The 9,084-nt window shown below is 42.4% G+C and overlaps 1 pseudogene; it reads right to left on the bottom strand.

Annotated features, from left to right (window-relative positions):
- Nucleotides 1-257: 257 nt before the first annotated feature.
- Nucleotides 258-6,557, bottom strand: LOC143118007 (GTPase IMAP family member 9-like; annotated as a pseudogene).
- Between the last annotated feature and the right edge of the window lie 2,527 nt (nt 6,558-9,084).

Genomic DNA, 9,084 nt, shown 5'->3' with positions numbered 1-9,084 from the left:
TACAGCAAGATCTGGAGAACACCTGTAAAGGGCACATCAAGGCAGGGTAATATAAATACAAGACTTAACAGCCTCACAAGAACAAAAATATTTATATAGAACTTTTCAATACACTCAACAACTCTTTATCATTTTCACATAGATACATAATTACACACAAACATACAAGGAAGGACAAAACAGACTCCAGACTAGCCTGAAAATGTTTTATTGCAAAAACATATACAAGAACTACAAAAAAACCTGGTGAGGGCGAGTCAGTTATACCAAAATGCCATTTTTGTGGATTTCCACAAATCAGTTGTTCGATGAATCGCCCGGGTACACAGTTTTTCTGCCCAATAATTTCCTACTCCTAGTCCTATCACAGTTCCAAATGCTACACCAGGAGGTCCTCCCGTCAGACCTATGGCTCCCCCCAGAACTGCTCCTCCTCCTGTACACACCTGTACAACAAACTTCTCTTCCTCTTCCTTTTTCTTCTGTTTCTCCTCCATTTTCTGTCTTTCATCCTCTCTAATCCTCCTCTCCTCATCATCCTTTTTATTCTTTTCTTCCTCTAGCTTTCTCTCCTCCTCTTATCTCATCCTTTCCTGAGCCTCCTGATACATCTTGTTTGTGTAATATTCTCCGTTATTTTTCTCCACAATAGTGTATATCTTATCCCAGAGCTCTTTAACCGAAGTCTGATTCTTGACATTATGTAGAGCATGATATCCACCCCCACATGTGTTGATGATCTTAATATCCTGATCTTGATCTATTGTATGTTCCACTGACTGATCCAGCTGTTCAATATGAGTGAACAGCACCATTGTATAATTTGCAGCTCTCTCACTAAAGTTCTCCTGGATCCACTTCACTGTGTTCTTCTCCTCCTCTGTGAATCTCACATCCATTCTGATCACCAGCAGGAAGGCATGGAGGCCAGGAAGGGACATATTGACACATTTCTCTATCTCAATTTTCAAATTAGCACCAGTCATTCTTGTATCAAATAGTCCTGGGGTGTCCACCACTTTGACCCGTCTCCCATTGACCTCTCCACTCTCCTTATGAGAAGTTGAAGTAACAGACTGAAAACCTGAACTTTTATTGAAAGCAGGTCTCCCCAGGATGGTGTTTCCTGTTGAACTCTTTCCAGCTCCAGTTTTACCCAGCAGCACAATCCGTATTTCTCCTGTGTGAAAACATTCAGAAAGAGTTTGTGTGTATATGTTGTAGGGAACTCAGAAACAATTTGATTGCTAAACTATGAATGTCAAGAATCTCCATAAGAATGTGGTTACTCTGAGTGTTTGGCAAGGTTCACTGTCACTGCATAGGCGGAGTTTGACATTCGAGCCAGGTGGGGCAGACAAAATAATAATAATAATTGTAGCAGCTGAGACCTGGCCTACCACTTGGGGAACACAGCATGAGCACATGGAGAAAACAAACATGCTAAATAAAGATATATATCATTAATTACATTGTAACAATTTAACAATTCGTCCTTATGAAATCCAATGCAGCATGGCTGTCTTGAAACGCAATAGACAGGGGTGTCGCCTAGCTGTTGAAAACATTCGGGGCTTAGCCAGTGGTTGCTGCTCACTTTTGATAAATTAATCCACCACCTCTATAGCCTCATTTGCGCCACATTCAGGGTAGGAATTTCACGGCGGCCACGGCGGCCATGGCCGTCGTAGCCCCTTGTGTTGGCCGTGACGCCCCTTTGAAAATCAGAGGTTTACAGGCCACTGTGGCCTTGGTGCCCCCTTCTTTCAATATTCTGCTTTGCGTCCTACCAATAGCGATTTTTATTTAGCCTGTGGCCTGTCAAAATAATCTTAGCATTCACAGCGCAAATTAATTTAGTATTTTACGCAGTGGAGAAAGTGACAGCGCAAGAAAGAAAGTGCGTCCAAATTCACTCATTCTTCTCAGTTGAACTACTCACGAAGTAGCCTACTCATCATCACACAGACATCACAAGTATCACATGAAAGAGCTTTTTCTCAGCTTTTAAACAATGTTAGCCTGTGTGTGTGTGTGTGTACACGTGTGTCCACAAAGTCCATCGGTAGATGTTGTTCATTTTGTCCACATTCAGCTGAAACAGAAAATTAAGATGAAGATGTGTTAGAAATTAGTTTTTTGAAAGAACAAAATCTATCTAGACATGTATGGCAAAATATATCCAAACTGATTAGTTTTTACAGATGTTCCATCTAGTTCCAAAGTAACAATTCCTCCATAGTTTCATATCAACTTCTAAAGTATCCCATTCATGTGTCCCCAAGAATGACAACTAATGTACCTAATTTGATGTCATCCACTAAAAATCAGTGAGTTGTTGCAGGAACCCTGTTATTCACACCGGTTCCAGGTGATGTTGAATTTCTTTCCTTGCGTCCGATCACTCGGCTTTTATTCTAAATAGAAAAAATGGAAATTCATGTTTATTCATTTCAAAAAACAATTTAATACGCTCAGTGGCTCATGATCATCTTCATGTGAAATATGTGTAGGCCTAATACAAGAAGATGCTAGTAGTGTCAGCCTTTCTAATGTTTATTTATATATATGATATATATTTAATATCCCAAAGAATAGGATAATTGACAATAACATATTTTATTTGAGTAGCCATTTTCTCCAGTTCAAACCTTTGGCTATGTGATTTAAACACAATGGGAGTTCATGGAGAGGAATGAGCTTACTTGCTAAACAACATGCATTGCTCGATTAGGTTCTGCATCTCTTTAGGCCTAATATATAAGAATATAGGTTTACATTATGTTAAATATAATTTATTATTGATCTTTTCTTTATTTTTAATCAGTGATGACATGTTGATCACTAAAAATAACCGAATATAGGCTTAATCAAACTGTATTATTAAACCATGAAACATCACACCCGTACCATGAAGCTGTCACATACGGGGTGTAGTGGTAAGAAAAAGAGGTGGGTAAACTATAAATTCTGTGATCAGGCGGACCTGACATAACAATTTATTTAGCATGCCTTAAGTGTGTAGGAGTCCAGTCTGAATGCTAGCCTACACCTTTACATTATTTGACCTAAGTATCTGTGCCTGTAGTATTTTGAAAAGGCCAAAGGGGAAGGGGGACTTCACATCTATGGTAGCCTATCAGAGTAAACTTTCCCAGTTATTTTTCTAAGGCTTTTTTCATGTCTGAGATGTGAAGCCATGTAGCATCATAAACACTAAGGGTGATGACTTTGTACCCAAGATTGTATTTTATTGGTGGGCTAATTATGATAAATGAACTTTATTTCAGGTTACATCGCAAACACGGTTTCCCGTGATTGTTTTATTTTATAGCATTAAAACATTAACTACAGAGGCATGCACACACTCATACACACCCACGCACGTACATACGCACACACACACACACACATGCACGCACACATAAACACACACGCACGTACACATAAACACAGTGGGCATGCACATGCATACACACAGGCACATACACACACACATACATGCACGCACACACACACACACATAAACACATTCACACACACACACACATAAACACATTCACACACACACACACATACACACACACTTTTTTTACCTTCAGAACGTGAGTATTCCAAAGTAATAAGTGTTATAAACATGCAAGGTAAAGTTGATTGTGTATATGTTGTTGCTAGATACATTATATGTAGCTAAATCACAGTCTGAACGCCACCAAAGAGTAAGGACAACAAAAAAAGTGTAGATGCACACAGACAGGCCACATCGCTATAGACCACCATTTGATGGTATCAGGCCTATCACTGGGTGTTCTCTCATAGGCCACACGATCACTATTCATTTCTTACATTAATTGAAGTTCATTGTTAACTCCAGAATGAATAAATATGGTTAAAGTTTATGAAGTTTATTAAATCACAATAAAGAGAGAACTGAAATGTCAGGATGTAGTCAGTAGACTATATCAGAATGGCCTAAAAAACATATAAAGTAAGAATCATGAAATCTTACAGACAAACTACCTATATTGAAATATAACAATTTATTTAGCAAACACAGACACATTTTATAGAAATGAAAAGAATAAAATGGCAATGTGCATGTCTGCGCTATACACACATTCTGATTAATTTTATTTATAGTTATCCAGCATAAACATGTTTGGGCCTTTTTAAGTGCTATGTATATGGCTCAGTTCTACAGACTTCAGCAGCAGTTCTGAGGCCAGAAATATACAACTCCACAGCAGAATAAATTATTGTCTCTACCAAAGTAGAGTACAAAGCACAAACATGTGCTTTGCAAAAGAAAGCGTTCACTGTTTACACTAAAACACTGTTTGACTCCTAATGGTCATAATCTCTCACTCTCTTATTTTATGCATTTATGTATGTATGTATGTACAGTATGTACGTATGTATGTACTGTACATATGTATGTATGTATGTATGTATGTATGTATGTATGTACATATGTATGTATGTATGTATGTATGTTTGTATGTATGAATGCACTGTACAGTAGCTGTTTCCCTGAATAGAGGGAGCAGCACCAACTTCATCTTCATTTTTCCTTTGCTTTGAAGACCACACCTTGTCTCACTGTGCAAATAAGTTACAAAAAAGCAGCATGTTTCATGTTTCAGCAGCAAGAAACCCAGGATCAAATTTTTCCAGAGTGGTAATTTGGTCTTATTGAACGGGTAGGCCTGAGTTTTTTCCACCACACTAGTCTCGGTTCCTCATTTTGAGTTTCATTTCTGAGGAAGTCAATTGGCTAATGCAGAACAGGTCCGCTCAGTGTGTAACAATCAGACTGGTAATCAGTGACTATTACTAAAACACAGGTAGTTCTCTGATCATGCTATAAAATACTGATATATTCCTTTCAGAAAACACAGGCAATAGAAGAAGCTCGTTTCACCATATATTTTACATACACTTAAACCACAATCATTTTCAAACAATTCACAATTCAAAATAAACAGTTCTTAATTGTTCCATAAGCTGCACGCCAGATATATGCGCACTCCCAGCGCACACGTCTGTTCAGTTTGTAGGTCGAGGACGCGCACCCATGACGTACGCTTAGATACTCCAAACGAAAAAGGTAATCCACAAATCCAGCAAAAAACGATAACTGAAGAATCCCGACACCAGTCTTAATTATCCACCCGAAAAGAGCAAATGAAGTTCTTCAAAAAAAAGAAAAAGATGACTCCAGGTCACGAACTGATCAGTCTCAACGGACTTCAGTTACCTCATAAATGAACTAACCACCCCAGAAAACCTAGAGTTTGATATCAAAACCATCAAAATTGATCTATTAGACCCTGAAATATGATATAATATGACAGCGGCGGCCATTTTGGAAATATGCCAATAAAAAATTTGCCACCGCCTAAATTTGATGTTATCATCAAGAGATGTTGACTACATGCCCTAAGGATGCCAAAAATGCAAAAACCTCAAATACTATTTTTTTAAGGGGTTCATCTACATTTCCCCGACTACCTCTTAACACACCAGTTAAACCACTGAACAGATATGTTGAGCATTAGTCACCTGACTTCCTCACAAACAAAACTTATTTGCAGTGTTGTAAGGAAAAAACAGCTGACTTTAAGATCATTGTACTTTGATTGGCTGATGCATTTATTATTATTTTTATTGTAAAGCGATTTACAATGTTTTGTCAAACATTACTAGGGCCAGTCTTGCTGGAGCAAGTACCTTGCTCAAGTGGCAGCTAGGAATCAAACTCACAACTTTTCTCGTTACCGCATGTTAGCTCCTTAACCACCACACTACCACCACTCATAATGCACATTCACAATGGTAGATAAATTAAGATTAAAGGTGCCATGTGTAATGTCCGCCAAAAAATCAATTCATACTCCACATTCCATAAAAGATGGGGGCAGTATACCTCCAGAAAGTGAGTTGGTCTACCCTAGAGAAACAACCGAGAAACGTGTATTGCAGTTTGTCTGGCGGTTATGTTGCCCGCATACCGCCTCCCATGGCCGAAACTGGTATTATGACACCTGTCGGGCTGGGGCTAGTAATTTAGCATGCTAATTCAGGTTGATATCTCTGCAACACTATACCTTGTCATTTTTTTAATGACATCATCACCCTTTAAGGAGGGGGACATAGCAGAGCTGAGGCGAGTACAGGGGGAACTCAAGAATAAGCTGAAAGAGGCTAAGGAGGACTACAGAAGGAAGATGGAACAGAAGCTGCAAGATAACAACATGAAGGAGGTGTGGGACTGTATGAAATCTATCACTGGCCTTAATTAGAGCAGCAGCTCTGTGGAGGGAGACCTGGACAGGGCGAACCAGCTGAACCACTTTTACAACAGGTTCGATTGCCCATCCCCCACCCCACCTCATTACCAGTGCAACACTCCCCACATGGCTACCACGAACAAAGAGGTGGCAATGACCTCAGTCAACAGCCATCAGACACACAGACCTCAGATGCTGCCCCCCTCCCCTCCCTTCCCCCCCCTCCATCATCACTGCTGATCAGGCTATCGCACCTCTCCCCCACATGGTGACCACGAGCAGTGCAACAACAATGGCTTCAGCCAATGGCCATCAGTCTCTAGCCACACGACAACCCTCACAGAAGCACCCCTCCTCCTCCTCACCCTCCACTCCCCTCATCCCCCCCATCATTTCAGTGGACCAAGTAAGTTATCTTTTAAGAAAACTCCATCCTCGTAAGGCAGCCGGGCCTGACAGACTGTGTCCAAGGCTGCTCAAGGCCTGTGCTGCTGAACTGGGGGAGCCACTGAAGCACATCTTCAACTGGAGTCTACGTCTCGGACAAGTTCCAACACTGTGGAAGACATCATGTCTCACCCCCGTTCCCAAGAAACCACACCCCAGCGAGCTTAATGACTTCAGGCCTGTCGCTCTAACATCACATGTGATGAAAACAATGGAGCGGCTGGTCTTAGGTATGCTCAGACCCCAGGTACGCCATGCACTAGACCCGTTACAGTTTGCATACCAGGAGAAAGTGGGCGTGGACGATGCCATCACTTATCTTCTACACAGGACACATTCTCACCTAGACAAGGGGAAAAGTGCTGTGAGAATCATGTTCTTTGATTTCTCAAGTGCTTTTTAACACCATCCAACCCCTCAGACTGGGAGACAAGCTCTTGCAGATGGGTGTGGACGCTCACCTGGTAACCTGGATTACAGATTACCTGACGGAGCGACCACAGTTCGTCAGACTGAAGAACTGTCTCTCTAACACTGTGATCAGCAGCACCGGAGCGCCACAGGGAACTGTGCTCTCTCCAGTCCTGTTCACATTGTACACATCTGACTTCCGCTACAACACACGAGTCATGCCACATGCAGAAGTTTTCTGATGATACTGCAATTGTGGGGTGTATCAGGGATGAGCAAGAGGAGGAGTACAGGAGCCTGGTGGAGGACTTTGTGCAGTGGTGCAAATGTAGCCGAGGTGTCAATACTGTTTTTTCTGGGGAGACACTGCTACCACAAACACACCGGAGTCGGAGGGTAGCCTTTAGAAAAGATAAATATTTATTTTTTTATATTGGGACAAGTTAACTCTTATTTAAAATACTCAGTCTATTCGTGATAAAATCCACAATCCAAAGTATGGCAATGACGGGATGAGCGGCAATTGTGGCACTGCACAGTTCAAGTAGATGGAGCAGGAGAGGCAATCAGAGCCGGCTGCGCACACACACGCTGGCTTGCAGGAGGGCAGGGGCGGGCCTTGCTTCGTGACTGACAGCTAGGGGCGGGTGAGCCGCAGGCAGACACCAGACAGGCCAATAGCAAAGATCCGCTGACGAGAGAAGAGAAAGAGACAAATGGGAGTATAGGGCGCTGAATTCGACACATATGCAGCTCGGTGGATGAGACAATGTTCTCTGTCGGCAATTAATAGCTACACACAGGTGAGAGGATGTCACACCAACAACAAAGGCCAAATAATATCAAGGTCCATCAAATCAGCACACGAGTGTAAGAGTCTATGAAGAATATGTCCAATATCACACGAGAACAATAAAGTCCATCAAAGTATCACACAGAAATAATCCATCACAGCACAGCACACATGTGAAATACGATGCCGGAGAGTTCATTGAAAATACACAGGGCTTTAAGTGTCCAGACTCAGCACTTTAACTGGGCGATCGTAGCTGTAATACAGTTTTAAATCCAAGAAGCCACCAGACGCTGGCTCGTCTGATCCAGTAATAAAGAGGGAAACGGCACTTAACTTGGCAGAGGGCGGCTTATGTAAACCGCACCCCCGAGGTGAATAGTCAGGCGTGTTGGTATTTCCACAGCAGGCTGGTTCGTAGCGGCGGCCGGCTCACGTTGGACAGGACAGGATACCAGGACGACACTCCTTCGCTAGGAGTATAGTATAAGCACGATCAGCAGGCAACAACCTCGCAAGGGCAAGCTGCAGTCCTATAACAATTATGACGAAGTCAAATGGCACTTAACTTGGCAGAGGGCGGCTTATGTAAACCGCACCCCTGCGATGAATGAACAGGCGTTGTCACTGCTTTCCAATGGTTCGATCACTTCGGGTCAAGCGTCCAAAAACTTTAACCGTCACCAACCCAAAACTGGCTCCACTATGCGCTGTGCCTAGCTCTCATCCACCGTGTTCGCAGAATGTGCAGACACCCTCTCACTCACTACACGCCACACCAGTGACTCGCGACTACTCAAATGCTACTTGGCCCATCACCCCTCAATCACCACACCTGCGTGGACTAATTACCTCAATGATCATACAACAGACTCCAGGTAAGTTCTTACGTCACACGACACACCCACCTCCCAATCTCGCAGCCACCACCACACAGACACAGACACAGACAAATAAACACAGGCACGGGTTTCCCCGTGACACAAACTCAATCACCTTCAACTTAACACTTCAAAGACCAAGGAGATGGTGGAGGATTTCCGAAGGTCTAAGCCCGCTCTGCTACCAGTCTCCATTGATGGGGTCAATGTGGAAGTGGTAAGCACCTACAAGTATCTGGGTCTCCACCTGGACAATAAACTG

This window comes from Alosa pseudoharengus, unplaced genomic scaffold, assembly GCF_046254945.1.
Source record: "Alosa pseudoharengus isolate Yale_2024_CS ecotype anadromous, Long Island Sound unplaced genomic scaffold, YU_APseudo_1.1 YU_APseudo_1.1_scf_1, whole genome shotgun sequence".
Lineage (NCBI taxonomy): Eukaryota > Metazoa > Chordata > Actinopteri > Clupeiformes > Clupeidae > Alosa > Alosa pseudoharengus.
Note: the sequence above shows the minus strand (reverse complement) of the source record. Positions and strands in the feature narration are given on the sequence as shown.